The following is a 20,913-nucleotide window of genomic DNA, read 5'->3' as shown; positions in this document are numbered from 1 at the left end:
AAGTTCACTTTGCTGTGCACCTGAAACTAGCACAATATTGTAAATCAATGATAGTCCCCAAAAAATACAGTACACAAGTTTCTATGAGATTAAATAAAAACCCAAAGATGGAAATCATTACTGTGATATTGTGATTTATAATAAAATTTTTTTTTGGTCTTCTTCCAATGTTTCTGGTTCAGAGCACCCCAAACCCTTGTAATTTCCTAAGCCATGAGAGCAATTGGAGCATCTTTTGTTATAATATTCAGTCTCTTGTCCTCAGTTCCTGAAATCCCTTCAAAGCCATAATGGTGAAAGGGGTGTCTTGTTATTCATAACAAGCCCCTTTCAACCGCAACGGAACTTATGTTAATGAGGTGACTTTTGAAAATCCTGTAAAGATGGGAGGGGGTGCTGGTCACCAGTTGAACTAACCATGTGAAAAGAAGGTTGGACCTTTCAGTCACTGGGGGAGGGGGGAGGGGCTGGAGATTGGCCAATGATTTAATCAATCATGCCTGTGTAATGAAGCCTCCATAAAACCCTAAAAGGACAAGTTCAGAAAGCTTCCAGGTTGGTGAACACGTGGAGATTCGGGAAGACTGCTGCACCTGGAAAGGGCATGAAGATCCCCACTCTTCCCCTATACCTTGCCCTATTCATCTCTTCCATCTGGCTGTTCCTGAATTATATCCTTTTATAATAAACCAATAATCTAGTAAGTAAAATATTTCTCTGTGTTTGCCACTCTAGCAAATTAACCAAACACAAGGAGAGGGTCATGGGAACCTCTGCTTTATATTCAGTCAGGAGCATAGGGAACAACCTGGACTTACAACCAGCACCTAAAGTTCAAGGAGGGGGTCACGGCTCCAATCTGTAGCCAGGCAGTCAGAAACAGGTAACAACCTGGGCTTAAGATTGGCGTCTGAAGTAGGCAGGAGAAGGGGGCAGTCTTGTAGGACTGAGCCCTCAATCTGTGGAATCTGATGGTATCTCTGAGTAGACAGTGTAAGAATTGTGTTGAGTTGTAAGACACCCAGATGGTGTCTGAGAATTGCTGTTACTGTGGAGAACCCCCCAACACTCAATATTAGAAAGTGGATCCCAGAACCCTCTTAATTACTAATGTAGTCAGCTAAAGAAAAGTAAATCTCAAAGGAAAGTTGCATTTTTTACATGCAACTATGTTACACATATTATTTTTTAAATCATTATATAAAGGCCTATAGGGGATTATTAATTCCTATTTTATAAATGAGGAAGCCAAGACTCAGAGACAAATTATATAACTTCATTTTTTTCAAGATCTATATTAAGCCCCTACAATGTACTAGGCATTAATAAGTTAAAGCTAATGATACAGAATTAAATAAATAGCATGCAGTTCTTGTCCTAAAAGGATTTATAATCCTAACCAAAATCACATGAGTTTATAGTAGAGCCATATTTGGACTCAGGTCAGTGTGACTTCCAAAGTCATACATCAAGACTGCCAAAAATGACCGAATCAGAGGGGAAGTACCCTCAGGAGCTCATTTAAATGTTTCTTAAAAATTAAAACCAAAAAGGATTTGTCCTAGAAATCCAGGTTTCAGCTAAGATAAAAATCATTTGAAACATGAATAGAAATATAGCAAATCTCATATTTAACAGTGAAGGGTTGAAAGCTTTTCCTTTGGAATCAGGAATAAGTCAAGGCTGCTTATTATCATTACTCTATTCAACACTGTACTAGAGGTTCTAGTCAGCAGGGTAAGATACAAGGAAGAAACAAATGGCAGAAGAAATGAAAAGAAACAAACAAAAGTCCTTCATTCATCACAATGATTGATATATATAAAATCCAAAAGAATCAACATAAATTTTTGGGATTAAGAGAGTTTATCAAACTTTAAACTATTTATAGAATGTAAAATTAACATCATATGTTCCTATATAACAGTGGTAAACAACATATTAAATTACATTTTAAAAAATTATGTATTTTCAAATTACATTATAAAAATATCATTTAAAAGGATTTGAAAACATGTGTCTTGGAATAAATCTAACGAAATATGGGCAAGTCCTCTATAAAGAATTATAGAATTTTATTGACTAGTGTCTATCAACTGATGAATTTATAATATGGTATATTCATATAATCAAAATGTGGTATATACATGCAATGGAATATTATTCAGTCTTAAAAAGGGTACATACTACAACAAAGATGAGCCTTGAAAACATTGTGCTGAGTGAAAGAAATGAGACACAAAAGACCATATTTTGTGTGACTCCACTTAACATGAAATGTCCAGTAGAGGCAAATCCATGAAGGCAGATTAGTGGTTGCTAAGGATTGGAGGAGTGACAACTTAACGCACATGGGGTTTTTTTGGGGGGGTGTGGGGGATGATGAAATGCTCTGAAATTAGATAGTGCTGGTGGTTGTATAACATTATGAATGTACTGAAAGCCACTGAAAAAGTTCTGGAGGTAGAGAGTGGTGATGGTTGCACAACAGCGTAACTGTTCTTAACGCAACTGAAGTGTATACCTAAAAATGATTAAAATGGTAAATTTGATGATAAAATATTGTTGAAATATGAAATTTACCTCAAAAAATTTTTGGATAAACAATAAAGTAGACCTTATTACATGGAGAGATAAACCTTATTTCTAGATTTAAAACTCACTATTATAAAGATGTAAATTCTAAATAAATCGATAGATTAAATGCAATCTCAATAAAAATGCCAACAGACTTTTTTGATGAAACTTGACAAGCTGAGTCTAAAAATGTATATGGAAATGCAAAAGGACAAGGATAGCCAAGGCACTCTTAGAAAAGAACAAGGTGGGGACTTACTTACTATAAAGTTATAGTAATTAAGACAATGAGGTATTAGTGCAGAAATATAACAGACCACTGAATAGAACAGAGCCTGGAACAGATACAGGCACATTTGGACCCTGATCTATGACAGAAGTGACACCTCAGAGCAGTGGTGAGAGTATCTCTCTTCACTAACTGGTGCTGGGACAACTGGATATCCGTTGGGGGAAAAATGAAATTGGACCTCTGTACACAATGAATAAACAACAAGGTCCTACTGTATAGCACAAAGAACTATATTCAATATCCCATGGTAAACCATAGTGGAAAAGAATATAAAAAAGAATATGTGTGTATATATCTATATCTATATATAACTGAATCACTTTGCTGTATAGCAGAAATTAATACAACGTTGTAAATCAACTATACATCAATAAAAAATTTGATAATGTAAAAAAAATCAACTTCAGATGGATTACAGAACTAAATGTGAAAAACAAAGCTCTTGGAAGATAATATGGCAGACTATCGTCAAAATCTTACGTATGGCAAAAGTCATTTTAGACAAACACAAAAAGTATTAACTATAAAAAAAAAGATGAATAAATTTGACTACATTAAAATTGGGAATATCCGTTCATCAAAGACACCGATAAGAGAGTAAAGAGATGAGACACAGAATGAAGATACATGTGACACATTAACAATCAAGTATTCATATCTAGAATATATAAAGAACACCTGCCGATCAGTAAGACAAAAATGGACCATTCAACAGGAAAACAGGCAAATGACTTGAATAGGTACTTCATAAGAAGAAATCTAAACAGCCAAAAACAAATGAAACAGTACTCAACCTCATGAGTAACCAAGGAAATGCAAATCAAAATTACAACGAAAAATTACAATACCAAATGTAGGCCAGAATGTGGGACAATTCTTATACGTTGCTGGAGGGAGATTAAGTTGGTACAAGATTTTTAGAAAACTATTTGGCAGAATCTACTAAAATTGAACATATGCAATTCTTATGATCCAACAATTCTACTCCTAGGTATTACAATGAACCATATGGAATCATTAATATGTGACTGATCCACAAAAATGGCACTTTCAGGGACTTCCCTGGCAGTCCAGTGGTTAGGACTCTGCGCTTCCACTGCAGGGAGGCACAGGTTCGATCCCTGGTCAGGGAACTAAGAATTTGCAAGCTGCACGACACAGGGAAAAAAAAAGGTAATTTCACATGGTTCAAGGTAATGTATATCCAACGGGAATTCATGAACCAAAAGACAAGTTCAAGAATGTTCAAAGTGGGGACTTCCCTGGTGCCGCAGTGGTTAACAATCCGCCTGCCAATGCAGGGGACATGGGTTTGATCCCTGGTTTGAGAAGATCCCACATGCCGTGGAGCAGCTAAGCCCGTGAGCCACAACTACTAAGCCTACACTCTAGAGCCCACGAGCCACAACTGCTGAGCCCGCGTGCCACAGCTACTGAAGCCTGCACACTTAGAGCCCATGCTCCTGAACAAGAGAAAACGCAATGAGAAGCCTGCACACCACAATGAAGAGTAGCCCCTGCTCACCACAACTAGAAAAAGCCCACGTGCAGCAACGAAGGCCAAATGCAGCCAAAAATAAATAAATAAATAAATTTGTTTAAAAAAAAAGAATGTTCAAAGTGGCATTATTTACAGCTGGCTCAGACTGGAAAGAACCAAACAACTATCAAAAGTAAAATAATATAGTCATACAATGAAATACTCTAATAAAAGAGAACAAACTACAGCTATATTCAACAATGTGTAATTACAAACAAAACATTAAGTAAAAGGATCAAGACACATAAAAATGCAATATGATTCCATGTATATGAAGTTCAAAAATAGGCAAAATGAATTTATGTTGCTTAGGAATGCATATAAAAGTGGTAAATCTAAAGAGAAAAGCAAGGGGATTATTACCATAAAAGTCAGGAGACTCCTGAAGGGGGAACTGGGTAGTGATCAAAAGGAATTGTTGGGGGAGCTTCTGGGTGCTGGTAACGTTCTAGTATTTGACCTGGGATGATTACACAGGTATTTGTTCTATTATTATTAATTATTATTAATTTACTGTACATTTATGTTTTGTGCACATTTAGGCTTATGGGTTATACACAATTGAATGTTTGAAAAAGTGCGTATAAAAACAACTTGGTCATCTCTGGCTTACAGTAAACTTGGTTCTTCCCCAACCTCTAACTCACAGTAATGTTCTCATTCTCTCCCAGCATTATTTATATGTAAAAGAGACTTCAGTCTCACATCTGTCTCTACATATGGGCTATTCCTCCGGGGAGAGAAAGCACACTGAGAATTGACGTCAGACCCAATTCCATTCCTCATAACTCTCTAAAAATGACCCTTTGCATAAACACTCCAGGAAGCAGCCTTTTTGGTCTGAACACCCACTCTGTAGCTCCCAAGGATTTTAAAAACATGAAACAAGTTTTTAAAAGCTCTGCCAGCGCCATGTCTCTGTAATCAAATAGAACCAGCAAGGGGTAAAGATTCATGGTCTCATGCCTAGACCTCCTTTGGTGAGGGAGCTCTGAGTATGACATTTCAATACTTGACCTCAGCCTGGCCTTTTCTGGCTAGGCATACTACAGGTCTGATTATCTAGTTTTGGTGCTGGATACATGGTCTACCAGAGATGTGGGTAGTAACTAATTAATACCCAACTACACCAGTTAGCTTTAGGCTTCACTCATCACACCATCCATATGCAAATTTCATTTAAAGTTTTTAGAAAGATACTAAGGCAAAATCATATTAATTGAAATACTAATCCATTTAAAAAATGTAACCTCTTTTCATGCTTCCTGAGAAGCAGCTGCTGAACATTCTTGTTTTCTAGGAATCAGTTACTGAACAACTAAAATACACAAGGACAAAGGTCTCTGGCAGAAAATGGTTAAGTATGATCAAGGGCAGATTCTCTAATAGAGAAGAAATACAGTGGTTAAAAAAGGAGCCCCAAATAAAAAGGCAACCTATGGAAAGAGAAAAAGTATTTGGAAACCATATATCTGATAAGGGGTTAATACCCAAAATTTATAAGGCACTCATACAACTCAACAGCAAAAAGCCAAATAATATGATTTAAAATGGGCAAAGGACCTGAATAGACCCTTTTCCAAAGAAGACATACAAATGGCCAACAGGTACACAAAAAGGTCCTCATTATCACCAATCATCAGGGAAATGCAAAACAAAACCACAATGAGATTATCACCTCATACCTGACAGAATGGCTATCATCAAAAAGACAAGAGATAACAAGCAATGGCGAATATGTGGAGAAAAGAGGACCCTTGTACTGTTGGTAGGAACGGGAACTCGCATAGCCATTACGGAAAACAGTATGGAGGTTCCTCAAAAAAATCAAAAATAGAACTACCGTATCATCCAGCAATCCCACTTTTGGTATGTATCTGAAAGAAATGAAATCACTACCCTGAAGCAATATCCGCACCCCTGATGCTGAACTCATAGAAACAAAGTAGAGTGGTGGTGGCGAGGGACTGGGGGAAACGGAGAGATGTTGGTCAAATTTCAGTTATAGATGATGAAGTTTTAGGGACCTAATGTACTGCATGGTGACTACAGTTAACAATACAGTGCTGCATACTTGAAATCACCTAAGAGAGTAGACCTTAAATGTTCTCACCACAAAAAAATGGTAACTACATGAGGTGATGGATGCGTTAACTAACTTATTGTGGTAGTCATTTCACAATATATACACATACCAAATCATCACATTGTATACCTTAAACTTACACAATGTTATTTGTCAATTATACCTCAATAAAGCTGAAAAAAATTTTTATTTAAAAAATTAGAGGCTTCCGGTCAAGATGGCAGTGGGGGTGGACGTGGAGTTCGTGTCTCCCCACAACTAGGGCGCCTGCCAGACGCTAGTGGGGGACCTGACCGCCTAAGGAGACAGGAAGAACCCCTCAGCGACCAGGTAGGACATAGGGGGAGTGAGAGGGGAGGCAAAGTGGAGGCTGGACAGGACTGGCGCCCCTGAGGGGTGGCTGGGAGTAGGGAGGGGTTCCCACGCCTGGAGGAACCCTGATCCTCCGAGACATTTCCCTGCCCAATCGGGCCCAGGAAGCCTGTGGGGCTGCCAGGAAGGGTCCTCCACCATTCGAGCCCCCTCTGGGCCACGTTGGTCCTAGGGGTGTAGGAGGGAGGTGGGGGGAGAAGAGGAGAAGCTGGCAGGAGGGGCCCTCGAGGACTGGAGGATCCAGGGAGGTGCAGAGGGCATTTCCCCCACTCACCCAGGCCTGGGAAGACTGCTGGGCTCCCAGGCCTGGCCCTCCATTCTCCGGGGTCCCCTCCAGCCTCATGGTTCCTAGGGGCATGAGAGGGAGGGAGGAGTGGGGGGAAGAGGAGGGGAAGCAGATGATGGGGGGAACCCTCCAGGACCAGAGGATCAGGGGAGGCCCAGCGGGCATTTCCCCTGCCCACGTGGCCCCGGGAAGCCTACTAGGATTCCAGGTCTGCTCCCCTGCTTTCTGAGGCCCCCTCCGCCATGTGGATCCTAGGGGCATAGGAGGGAGGGATGGGAGAAGGAGAGGCCAACAGGGAGGGACCCTCTGGGATGGGAGGATCAGGGGGAAACGCAGCTGGCTGGCGTTTCCCCCACCCACTTGGGCCCAGTGAGCCTGCTGGCATCCTGGACCTGGCCCTCTGCCCTCGAAGGCCAGAGGCACTTCTGGGCCCCTCCAGCAGAGAGGAGCCTAAGCCCCACCCCCAACCCCCCAGGGCCTTTTCCAGCCCTGTGGTCCTAAGCAAAGGCCCTGCCCACTGCCTAAACCCTGCCCCTGCCTAAGCCTCACCCTCCACAGCCAAGGCTTTTTTTCCTTTTCTCCTCTTTTTTATTATTATGGTTCTGTTTTACCTTCCAGTTCTTGTTTCATCTACATTTTTCTTTTTTTTATTCTTTGTAACATATCTATTAGTTTTCTAATCTTATTTTATTTTTTACTCTTTGTTATTGTTCTGCTATTTTTTTTTTGCCACCCTGCGTGGCTTGTGGGATCTTGGTGCATGAGACAGGGGTCAGGCCTGAGCTCCTGTGGTGGGAGCTCTGAGTCCAAACCACTGGATTAACAGAGAATCTCAGACACCAGGGAATATTCATAGGAATGAGGTCTCCCAGAGTTCCTAATTCTTGGCACCAGACCCACCTCTACCCAACAGCCTACAAACTCCAGTGATGGAAGCCTCAGGCCAAACAACCAGTAAGACAGGAACACAATCTCACCCATTAAAAAAAAAAAAAAATATATATATATATATATATATATCTCACAGATGAAGGAGCAAGGTAAAAACCTATGAGACCAAATAAATGAAGAGGAAATAGGCAACCTACCTGAAAAAGAATTCAGCGTAATGATAGTAAAGATGATCCAGAATCTCAGAAATAGAATGGAGGCATGAACTGAGAAAATACAAGAAATGTTTACAAAGATCTAGAAGAACTACAGAACAAAAAAACAGAGATGAACAACACAATAACTGAAATGAAAAATACACTAGAAGGAATCAAGAACAGAATAACTAAGGTAGAAGAACGAATAAGTGAGCTGGAAGACAGAATGGTGGAAATAACTGCCAAGGAGCAGAATAAAGAGAAAAGAATGAAAAGAATTGAAGACAATCTAAGACACTGGGACAACACTAAATGCACCAACATTCACATTATAGGGGTCCCAGAAGAAGAAGAGAAAAAGAAAGGGTCTGAGAAAATATCTGAAGAGATTATAGTGGAAAACTTCCCTCACATGGGAAAGGAAATAGTCACCCAAGCCCAGGAAGCGCAGAGAGTCTCATACAGGATAAACCCTAAGAGAAACACACCAAGACATATATTAATCAAACTAACAAAAATTAAATTCAAAGAAAAAATATTAAAAGCAGCAAGGGAAAAGCAGAAAATAACATACAAAGGAATCCCCATAAGGTTATCAGCTGGTTTCTCAGCAGAAACTCTGCAGGCCAGAAGGGAGTGGCAGGATATACTTAAAGTGATGAAAGAGAAAAATCTACAAGCAAGATTACTCTACCCAGCAAGGATCTCATTCAGATTTGACTGAGAAATCAAAAGCTTTACAGACAATCAAAAGCTAAGAGAATTCAGCACCACCAAACCAGTTTTACAACAAATGCTAAAGGAACTTCTCTAGGTGAGAAACACAAGAGAAGAAAAAGACCCACAAAAACAAACCCAAACAATTAAGAAAATGGTAATAGGAGAATACAAATCAATAATTATCTTAAATGTAAATGGATTCAATGCTCCAACCAAAAGACACAGGCTGGCTGAATGGATACAAAAACAAGACCCATATATATGCTGTCTACGAGAGACCCACATCAGACCTAGGGACACATACAGACTGAAAGTGAAGGGATAGAAAAAGATATTCCATGCAAATGGAAATCAAAAGAAAGCTGGAGTAGCAATACTCGTATCAGATAAAATAGACTTTAAAATAAAGACTGTTACAAGAGATAAGGAAGGACACTACGTAATGATAAAGGGATCAACCCAAGAAGAAGCTATAACAATTATAAATATTTATGCACCCAACAAAGGAGCATTTCAATACAGAAGGCAAATGCTAACAACCATAAAAGGGGAAATTGACAGTAACACAATAATAGTAGGGGACTTTTAACACCCCACTTACACCAATGGACAGATCATCCAAAGAGAAAATAAACAGGGAAACACAAGTTTTAAATGGCACAGTAAACCAGATAGATTTAACTGATATTTATAGGACATTCCACCAAAAGTGGCAGAATACATTTTCTTCTCAAGTGCACACGGAACATTCCCCAGGATCTATCACATCTTAAGTCAAAAATCAAGCCTCGGAAAATTTAAGAAAACTGAAATCATATCAAGCATCTTTTCTGACCACAACGCTATGAGATTCAAAATCAATTACAGGAAAAAAAACTGTAAAAACCACAAATATATGGAAGCTAAACAGTGTGCTACTAAATAACCAAGACATCACTGAAGAAGTCAAAGAAGAAATAAAAAAATACATAGAAACAAATGACAATGAAAACACAACGACCCAAAACCTATAGGACTCAGCAAAATCAGTTCTAAGAGGGAATTTTATAGCAATTTAATCTCACCTCAAGAAACAAGAAAAATCTCAAATAAACAATCTAACCTTACAACTAAAGCAACCAGAGAAAGAACAAAGAAAAGTCAAAGTCAGTAGAAGGAAAGAAATCATAAAGATGAGAGCAGAAATAAATGAAATAGAAATGAAGAAAACAATAGCAAAGATCAATAAAACTAAAAGTTGGTTCTCTGAGAAGATAAACAAAATTGACAAACCTTTAGCCAGACACATCAAGAAAAAAAGGGACAGGACGCAAATCAATAAAATTAGAAATGAAAAAGGAGAAATCACAACTGACACCACAGAAATACAAAGGATTATAAGAGACTACTACAAACAACTATATGCCCATAAAATGGACAACCACGAAGAAATGGACAAATCCTTGGAAAGGTACACTTTCCAAGACTGAACCAGCAAGAATTAGAAAATATAAACAGACCTATCACAAGTAATGAAATTGAAACTGTAATTAAAACTCTTCCAACAAACAAAAGTCCAGGACCAGATGGCTTCACAGGTGAATTCTACCAAACATTTAGAGAAGAGCTAAGACCAATCCTTCTCAAACTCTTCCAAAAACTGCAGAGGGAGGAACACTCCCAAATTTGTTCTATGAAGCCACCAACACCCTGATACCAAAACCAGACAAAGAAATCACAAAAAAAGAAAATTACAGGCCAATATCACTGATGAACACAGAGGCAAAAATCCCGAACAAAATACTAGCAAACAGAATCCAACAACACATTAAAAGGATCATACACCATGATCAAGTGGGATTTATCCAAGGAATGAAAGGATTCTTCAATATACGCAAATCAACCAATGTTGATACACCATATTAACAAATTAAGGAATAAAAACCATATGATCATCTCAATAGATGCAGAAAAAGCTTTTGACAAAAATTCAACACCCATTTATGATAAAAACTCTCCAGAAAGTGGGCATAGAGGGAAACTACCTCAAGATAATAAAGCTCATATATGACAAACTGACAGCAAACATCATACTCAATGGTGAAAAACTGAAAGCACTTCCACTAAGATCAGGAACAAGACAAGGATGTCCACTCCCCCCACTCTTATTCAACATAGTTTTGCAAGTCCTAGCCACAGCAGTCAGAGAAGAAAAAGAAACAAAAGGAATACAAATTGGAAAAGAAGTAAAACTGTCATTGTTTGCAGATGACATGATACTATACATAGAAAATCCTAAAGATGCCACCAGAAAACTAATCAATGAATTTGGTAAGGTTTCAGAATACAAAATTAAGAAATCTCTGGCATTCCTATACACTAACAACAAAAAATCAGAAAGAGAAATTAAGGAAACAATGCCATTTACCATAGCAACAAAAAGAATATAATACCTAGGAATAAACCTACCTAAAGAGGCAAAAGACTTGTACTCAGAAAACCATAAAACACTGATGAAAGAAATCAAAGATGACATAAACAGATGGAGAAATACACCATGTTCTTGGATTGGAAGAATCAATATTGTGAAAATGACTATACTACCCAAAGCAATCTACAGATTCAGTGCAATCCCTATCAAACTACCAATGGCATTCTTCACAAAATTAGAACAAAAAATTTTACAATTTGTATGGAAAACAAAAGACCCCAAACAGCCAAAGCAATCTTGAGAACGAAAAGCAGAGCTGGAGGAATCAGGCTCTGTGACTTCAAACTATACTACAGAGCTACAGTAATCAAGACAATATGGTACTGGCACAGAAACAGAAATGTAGATCAATGGAAGAAGATAGAAAGCCCAGAGATAAACCCACGCACATATGGTCACCTAATTTATGACAAAAGAGACAAGAACATACAATGGAGAAAAGATAGCCTCTTCAATAAGTGGTGCTGGGAAAACTGGACAGCTACATGTAAAAGAATGAAATTAGAATACTACCTAACACCATACACAAAAATAAACTCAAAATGGATTAAAGACCTAAATGTAAGGCCAGACCCTATAAAACTCGTAGAGGAAAACAGGAAAAATGCTCTTTGACATAAACCACAGCAAGATCTTTTTTGACCCGCCTCCTAGAGTAATGAAAATTAAAAAATAAACAAATAGGACTAATTAAACTTAAAAGCTTTTCTACAGCAAAGGAAACCATAAACAAGACAAAAAGACAACCTTCAGAATGGGAGAAAATATTTGCAAATGAAGAACGGACAAAGAATTTATCTCCAAAATATACAAACAGCTCATGCAGCTCAATATCAAAAAAACAAACAACCCAATTAAAAAATGGGTGGAAGACCTAAATAGACATTTCACCAAATAAGACATAGAGATAGCCAAGAGGCACATGAAAAGATGCTCAAGATCACTAATTATTAGAGAAATGTAAATCAAAACTACAATGAGGTATCACCTCACACTAGTCAGAATGGCCATCATCAAAAAATCTACAGACAATAAATGCTGGAGAGGGTGTGGAGAAAAGGGAACCCTCTCACACTGCTGGTGGGAATGTAAATTAATACAGCCACTATGGAGAACAGTATAGAGATTCCTTAAAAAACTAAAAACAGAACTACCATATGACCCAGAAATCCCACTGGGTTTGCTAAGAAAACCATAATTCAAAAGGACACACGTACCCAAATGTTCACTGCAACACTATTTACAATACCCAGGACATGGAAACAACCTAAATGTCCAACGACAGATGAATGGATAAAGAAGATGTGGCACATATATACAATGGAATATTACTCAGCCATAAAAAGGAACAAAATTGGGTCATTTGTAGAGATGTGGATGGACCTAGAGTCTGTCATACAGAGTGAAGTAAGCCAGAAAGAGGAAAACAAATACTGTATATTAACGCATATATGTGGAATCTAGAAAAATGGTACAGATGAACCTATTTGTAGGGCACGAACAGAGACGTAGATGTAGAGAACGGACATGTGGACACAGAGGGGGAAGGGGAGGGTGGGATGAATTGGGAGATTAGGTTTGACATAAGTACACTACCATGTGTAAAACAGATAGCTAGTGGGAACCTGCTGTATAGCACAGGGAGCTCAGCTCGGTGCTCTGTGATGACCTAGCTGCGTCGGATGGGGTGGGGGGTGGGAGCGAGGTCCAAGAGGGAGGGGATATGGGGATATATGTATACGTATAGCTGACTCACTTCATTGTACAGTAGAAACTAACACAATGTTGTAAAGCAATTTTACTCCAATAAAAAAAAGTACATAAAAATAAATAAATAAAATTTTTTTAAATTAGAAGAGGAACTTTAAGTCAGAGGCCTAGGTTCTGGTCTGGGCTCCAAAATAAACTAGCTGGGTGACTCACACTGATTTAAGTTTTTTATACCTCAACTTCTTCTTCAGTAAAAATTAAGGATAATACCATTTACCTCAAAGGGTTGTAATGAGGATTAAATGAGATGATTCGTTTAAAAGAAACAAGGATAATACTATTTACCTCAAAGAGTTGTACTGAGAATTAAATGAGATGATTCGTTTAAATAAAACTTGGAAACTATAAAGGACTAGTATGCAAATAGCTGTAATATTAGAAGGAATCCTAATTACTTCTGTGAAATGTGAGAACTTGACTAATATAAAAGAACCTTGGAGCATTAGAGCCCGTTACAATGAATTATTCCTGTTGTCAACCTAGATTGGTGTTTACTGTCAATTCAAGTTATGCCCAATGTGCAGGACACAACAGTTACAATATTAACGACTCATAATCCTTGATTAGCAACCTCCACTAAATAATATTGAAATGAATCTTCTGGACTCAAAGAAATAGAAAAGAAACTTATTGTTACCAAAGGGAAGAGGGAGAGGGGAGGGACAAATTAGGAGTATGGGATTAACAGATAGAAACTACTACACATAAAATAGATAAGCAACAAGGCTTTACTGTATAGCACAGGGAATTATCCCCATTATCTTGTAATAACCTATAATGGAATATAATCTGCAGAAACCCTGAATCACTATGCTGTACACCTGAAACTGATGCAATATTATAAATCAACTATACTTCAATTTAAAAAAACTGGAAAAGTCAGTCTTCTGGGCATCATCAAAGCCTTTATTAAGTACCTATACTTAGGTGAATCCTAAAGCAGGGTATATAAAATTCCTGTAAGACATGTCTCTGTTTTTAAACTTAAAATTTAGGTCAGGAAATAATATTAGCACATATGAAATACAGAAAGTATTATAAGTAGAGTTCAGAGATGAAGAAATCACTGGGGGCTACACTAGCTGAAAAGCTTTCCTGGAGACGGTGGCAAATGTTAGAACAGAGAACAAAGGCAGAAAGGAGCATGGTTTACAGAAAGGGGAAAGAGGTGGAATATCTGCTTGTCCCAGGAGGTGTGTGTTGAGAAACAAAACTAGAGACAGGCAGTCTGAGGACTGATAACCGAGGACGAAATTAGGGGAATCTGGATTTTGTGCACCAGGAATCTACTCTAGGTTTTTTAACCAAGGAGTAATATAATTAAAAACGGGTCTCAGAATGAGAGGTCCGTATTGGCTATGCTGGGGAGGGTGGGGCAAGGAAATGTTGGAGGAGAAGGCTGGAAGGACTCTAGTCACTATCACAGTATCCAGCTGTGAAGTGACCATACCTTGAAGCCCTATGGCAGGCAGAGCAAATGAAGGAAGCAGAAAGGGTAGATCTCAGGTCTATTTCAAAGGAAATCAATGACACCAAGACTTCTAATGCAGTGAACTGGGGAAAAGAAGGAATTGCAGTGAAGAAGCAGTTTAGGTAAGATTGAGAAAAGATGATAACTTGTGTTTCATCACCTGAGGTGGGAAGAAACATGGTGTATTCAAGGAACTGAAAGAAGGCCCATGTGACTAGAATACTGAGTTAAGAATTTTCTTTTTTTTTTTTTAATATTTATTTATTTATCTACCTATCTAGATATCTATCTATCTGGCTGCACCAGGTCTTAGTCGCGGCACACGGGATCTTTTAGTTGCAGCACGCGGGATCTTTAGTTGTGGCACGAGGGACCTTTTAGTTGCGGCATGTGGGATCTTTAGTTGCAGCAGAGAGATATTTTAGTGGCGGCATGCGGGATCTAGTTCCCTGACCAGGGATCAAACCCGGGCCCCCTGCATTGGGAGCATGGAGTCTTAACCGCTGGACCACCAGGAAAATCTGCTGAGTTAGAGTCTTCTGTTGCAACTGCCTGGTACACTCCCTGCTTCTACCTCAGAAATTCCTACTCACCCTTTAGATTTTAGCTAAAAATGATTTCCTAGGGAAGACTTCACTGTCCACTTAAACTGGGACAGGTCCCTAAATTACATGCTCTCATATCAACCAATACTTCTCCATTAAAACACTACTTAATTATAATTTATGAATCAATTGGGAAAATAGTAAATTCTATGGAAGCTGGAGCTGTATCTATCTCATTCATGCATGCATTCCAAAAACCTAGTACCTAGCATAGTACAAAGCACACAGTAGGTGCTAAGTAAATATATATTTAACAAATGTACCCAAGAGTGCATGAATAAAAAAGTGAAAGATGAGGGAGGAAAAGGTGAAAGGGTAGGAAAAGAGAAGAAAGAAGAGAGAGGAGCAGAAGACCCCAGAAAAAGTTTGGGGAGATACCTAAAGTACTGGGCAGAAGAAAGTGGCAGAAGTAGGGTGTGAAAAGACCCCTTAGAGAGGTCGTAGGAGAAGGATCAAAGAAGTACACTGTTTTGAAACTCGGGGAGAGTGGACTTCAAAAGCCACAGAAAGGCTGTGGAGGAGGCTGAAGACTGAGAAAAAATAACAACAGGAATGGGTTTAACAGTTGTACCAAACAATAAATTTATTACAGCTTAGAATGTCGTGTGGGGACAAAGAAAGAACTAATAGTCTAACCTCCTTTTCTCAGTGACCTTCCCTGCTGTCTATCCAGCTGCCTGAGCCAAGCCCCCACAAGTCCTAAGGCAGGAAGGATGTGAACTTGCATTCAAGCATCTATCAGTTGGAAACAACAATGACGCACATAGCTGTAAAAATAGAGATCTCTGGCAAGGGCCAACGTGAAGTTCAGGGAACATCACAGAGAAACCATCTCCATGTAGAAAACATCTTATTTCTCAAATGTCACTGAAAATTCTTTGGTAAACAAATGCAATAAAGAATCCTCTAAGAGTTTAAGGTGATGATGTGAAAGATCAATCGAAATCAATCGTCCTGTAACCTCCAAGGCAAGTGGGAGGACTGAAGCTGAAAAAACTGTTTAGACGCTTTGCCCAGAGCTAAGTAAAATTTGGTTCTAACTGAAGCTACCAAACAGCAACAATGGCTGACATACACTATGAATTTAATACTTAACTTTTAAGCAGTACTCAGGATGTCCTCTTTCTTTCCTAAACATGTAATACATTTTGATTCACTACATGTTTTCATGTCCCTCTGTGAGCAACTGTAGTGAGGCCCAGGACTCCTTATAGCTGAGCATTCTAAGCTCTGTGAAGGCAGGGACTGAGTCCCTCTTGATCAACACTGTCTCCCTGGTGCCTGATACAGTACCTGGCACACAGCAGGCAGTCACAAAATATTTGCTGAAGGAAAGAATGGTCACCAGCTGCATCAGGATGCTGGATAACTTCAAACACCAAAACTGAGACCAACTATCTGTAAGTGCCAAGAACTTCTTCCCTTAGCTTCTAAGCCCCAGGAGGACAACCTATTTCCTCCAAAACATACAATAAAGATCAAATCACATTGTGATAAATCTACTAAAAAGTCTCTAGCTATCAAAATGAGTTCAAGCTCTAGTAAACTGGCTACTAATTTTGAGTAAGGCTAGACAATTCATCATAACAAGATTTGATTTACTTAGATATTTTATAGAATAAAAAAATTAAAGTATGGGAGTTGCCTAGAAAAATCAATTTAAACAATTATTCTGGAATCCCACTACTGTGAATAGAATACGTAACTCCCTTCAGATCTATGAGTGCATTCCTGCTCTTGGGAAGGGGATTAGAGAACACAAAGAACACAGAAAATGAACAGAAGAATCACATTTAAGCGTAAACCAGGGACTTACCTGGTGGTCCAGTGGTACAGAATCCACCTTACCATGCTGGGGACACGGGTTCAATCCCTGGTCAGGGAACTAAGATCCCACATGCCGCAGAGCAACTAAGCCCGTGTGCCACGACTACTGAGCTCGCATGCCCTGGAGCCTGCGCGCCACAACTAAAGAAGAGAAAACCCGCATGCCACAGCTAGAGAGAAGCCCGTGAACCGCAATAAAAGATCCCCCACGCTTCAACAAAGATCCCGCGTGCCGCAACTAAGACCCAACGCAGCCAAAAAAAAAAAAAAGAGTAAAGCAAAACTCCACATGGATATTCCTTGCTTATTCTCAATTCACAGACAAGATGTTAGAGACAACTAAGTCCAGTTCTACAAGCTTGCAGAACTTTCTGCATGTAAAGAATTTCTCTGAGAAGATACCTTTTGATTCCATTTTAGCCACAACGTTTCATTATAAAGAATATAAATGTATAAAGAAATCCTACTGTATATAATCCTATTATAATTAGATGTGGATTCTGCCAGCAAGGAATCATAAAACAAACAAGTATTTGAAACAGCTAAATCTCTGAAATGACACCAATAGCAAAGCAGAATAATGCTCTGAACCCCTTGACCCCAACTAAGAGCTCTTCTTATTTAAACCTGTCTAATATTACCATGCATGTCAAGAAATGGGACCTCTAAATACTCTACCTCTAGCTCTACCTCTGTGATTTAGGGAAGTTCTTTACCTAGCCTCAGAGGTTTTACCATCTCTTCAAAGGGTTTAGACTACAAACCACTAAAATCCCTCTCAACTCTAAGGATCACTGTAGAGAAAATAATTTCATTATAATTGTAAATATACTCCACATTGCTGATTCTACTCTTCTCAAACTACTGCTGTTCATCATTAGATGTATTTTCATATTGAAAGACATCCCTATACTAGAGGTAACAAATACACAGGGTCTGCTTTTCATATTGCCAAGACATGGGCAATTAGAAGGTCTATGTTACTACTAGCACTGAACATAGTTGAAGATACATATTTGTCAGGAATGGCAAAGGCAAAATGAGATCATTCAGTTCTCTGAACTCCTTAAATAGTCAAGGAGCTATTTAAAGCCAAGACATTATCATTGTTATTCTGACATTGTTAAATATGCAAAGGGTTAGGGAAATTTTGTGGGCTTGTGTGCTTGAAAAAATGTTAAATTTTTACAGAGCTTCTTCAATTCCAAGGGCTCTAATCAATGTACAGGCGGGTGAATACCCAGGATAGCGGTAGTGCCACTCAATGAAGCCCAATCTACGTATCTCTTAGTTCTCAAGAACACATCTCAATATAAACAAATCTACTATTTTGTACAAAATGCATTTTCAGAAAACTGAGAAATCATGGGAGACTGTTTCATTTCTTTTGTTTTACAATAGCAAATTCAGGGTTTCTTCTGTAAATTTGATTTTTTTTTCTTTTGCCCGCCATGCGGCTTGTGGGATTTTAGTTCACCTACAAGGGATCGATCGATCCCAGGCCCTCAGCAGTTAAAGTGCCGAGTCCTAACCACTGGACCACCAGGGAATTCCCTGTATATTTGATTTTTAAAAATATCAGTTGATATAAAATATTTTAAGACTACATCTATAATATAGAATGAAATTCATCAGTTTTTATGACTGAAGTCACTATCACTACCGTCTTTAAGAAAAGTCTATTAAGTGCCAAATTAGGGAAAGAAAGAAAAATCACACAACTTTCAGAAAACTTCTACTTAAGTTGAGTCATATATACAAAAAGCTATACACCATTTTTGTCAAAATTTTCCTTTTTCTCTTTAAGGTTTTTATACTGTCACTGTAATTTAAAAGAAGACCAGAGGAAGACAAACATATAGATAGAAACCTACCCTTTAGGAGCTCACTACCTAAGATGGACAATACAAGATGAATAAACTTCAACTGGCATTCAGCCAAGAGAATAAAGCAATTATGCCAAAGTAGAAATAAAAAGTAACAGAAAGTTAATTTTTAATCATCCAGAGTTGGCAAAACATGCTCACAATTTTTTCTATTATAATTTTCTCTGCTTAATCAGTTGATTGACATTATTATCAGTTCCTGGTATATATTTTGCATTCCAAGAAGAAAAGAAGGTTTTTAAATTCAAACCTTTCACAGTTGTTTTCATTACCCATTCAAAAGGATATAAATTCAATAAATGAAGCTCTGCCTAGGTTAATATTTGCATCAACCTATGAAATTATATAACTTGTTCTGTACATGAATGTTGGGAAAAGAGAGGTAGGGGAAACAGACTGGGAAAGGTGATAATTTTCTGGTGATTCTTATGCTGGGTTTCAATGAGTAACTTTGTTAGTTTATTTGAAATTCTGTGAATTCTCAAAATATTAAGAGCAAAATATATTCAGGAGTAGCGGTTATTTATGTACTGTTGTTTCTAGTAACATAGATAATTGAAGGGTGGCTATAAATGGATTCTTTGAAAGATTAAGATTTTTAGATTTTTCTAAAGGGAAATGGATGGTGCATAATTAATAGGGGATTGGAGAGGGTAAAGAGCCATGGGAAAATCATGTCACAACAACAAAATAAAAAGAAATATAAGACGCTCTCCTTTGCTAAATCTGCAAGAACTCCCGTAGAAAACAAGATCTGTAGTTTGAAAAGTGGTTTGGCAGACTATCTGGAGGAAAGGCAGCAGAAAAGAGTGGCATTACAGGAATAGCAAACTACCTTTGTAAAGACTCACAGGTGTAAGCGAGCCAGACAGGCCAGGTGAAAGAGACTAACTTATGTGAAGCAGCTGTGGCTCCCAGGCTTTGAATTAGTGTTTCTGTACACGACCCTGACTAGGGAGTTCAGAAGCATCCATGTGAAAACAGACCTAACATAGCTAAAAGAAAAGTAGAAAAGTATTCTATCTTCCTGCAATACATCAAACTTGATAGGGAACCAGCTAGGACACAAATCTGCCAAACACTAAGCTCTGCCAACTCACATTAGAAACAAACAACAGAAGAAAGCGACACTGTATCTTAAGTGACTCTGAGGTCACAGATAGTATACTGAAGGTCTCTGTAACCAAGAGATGAGATTTTCAATTTCTGTCCAGGCTAAAGGTTGGGATTTTGGAAGAAAAAGATAAGGGAAGTGAACAGCAGGATATAAACAATGGAATCAAATTACAGGACAGTATTTCTGAATTATGGCTTATAGACTAGTGAGTTCTTGGCAAGGGTCAGGATACATATCACCAAGACCAGAGTGAATGTGCTTAGAAAAACTTACAACTAAATAAAGAAAATTTTAAACTAAAATCTGAAGGAGGAAAAAAACACCCAGAGAAAATCATAAAATCAGACACTCTAGTCCAAAAGATGTGATATTAAAACACACACACACACACACACACACACACACACACACACAGAAGGAAGAACTTAAGTTTCAGGAGAAAATAGAGAAGAGAATTAGAAATAGAAACCTATGGCCTCAAACATCAATGAAGCATTTAATCTAACATGTTAAAAGAAGGTGACAAAAAAAAAACCAGAGTAGGTACTTTTCCATATTCCTTCGGCTGAGTCCAGCTGAAAACCCTGGACATTATGCATGAAACAAATATAAGACAACTAGAAAGAGTAGATGAAAGAAGGCAGACTGGCTAGGAACCTCAGGACCCCAGGAACAATATTTTTAGACAGTAACCACTCTACTCCAACAGTAGATAATTAATTTTATGTGTCAACTTAGCTAGGCCACAATACCTAGATATCTGGCCAAACATCACTCTAGATGTTGCTATGAAGGTATTTTTAAGA

The 20,913-nt window shown here is 38.3% G+C and overlaps 1 protein-coding gene across 7 annotated transcripts in view; it reads right to left on the bottom strand.

Moving 5' to 3' along the window:
• ALG9 (ALG9 alpha-1,2-mannosyltransferase) overlaps window positions 1-20,913 on the bottom strand; it is a 96,207-nt gene that overhangs the window by 26,196 nt on the left and 49,098 nt on the right. The window lies entirely within an intron of this gene.

The sequence above is a fragment of the Monodon monoceros genome, unplaced genomic scaffold (genome assembly GCF_005190385.1).
Source record: "Monodon monoceros isolate NGI ecotype Baffin Bay Population unplaced genomic scaffold, NGI_Narwhal_1 Super_Scaffold_7, whole genome shotgun sequence".
NCBI lineage: Eukaryota > Metazoa > Chordata > Mammalia > Artiodactyla > Monodontidae > Monodon > Monodon monoceros.
The sequence above is the reverse complement of the archived record's forward strand: the minus strand, read 5'-3'. Positions and strand labels throughout refer to the sequence as shown.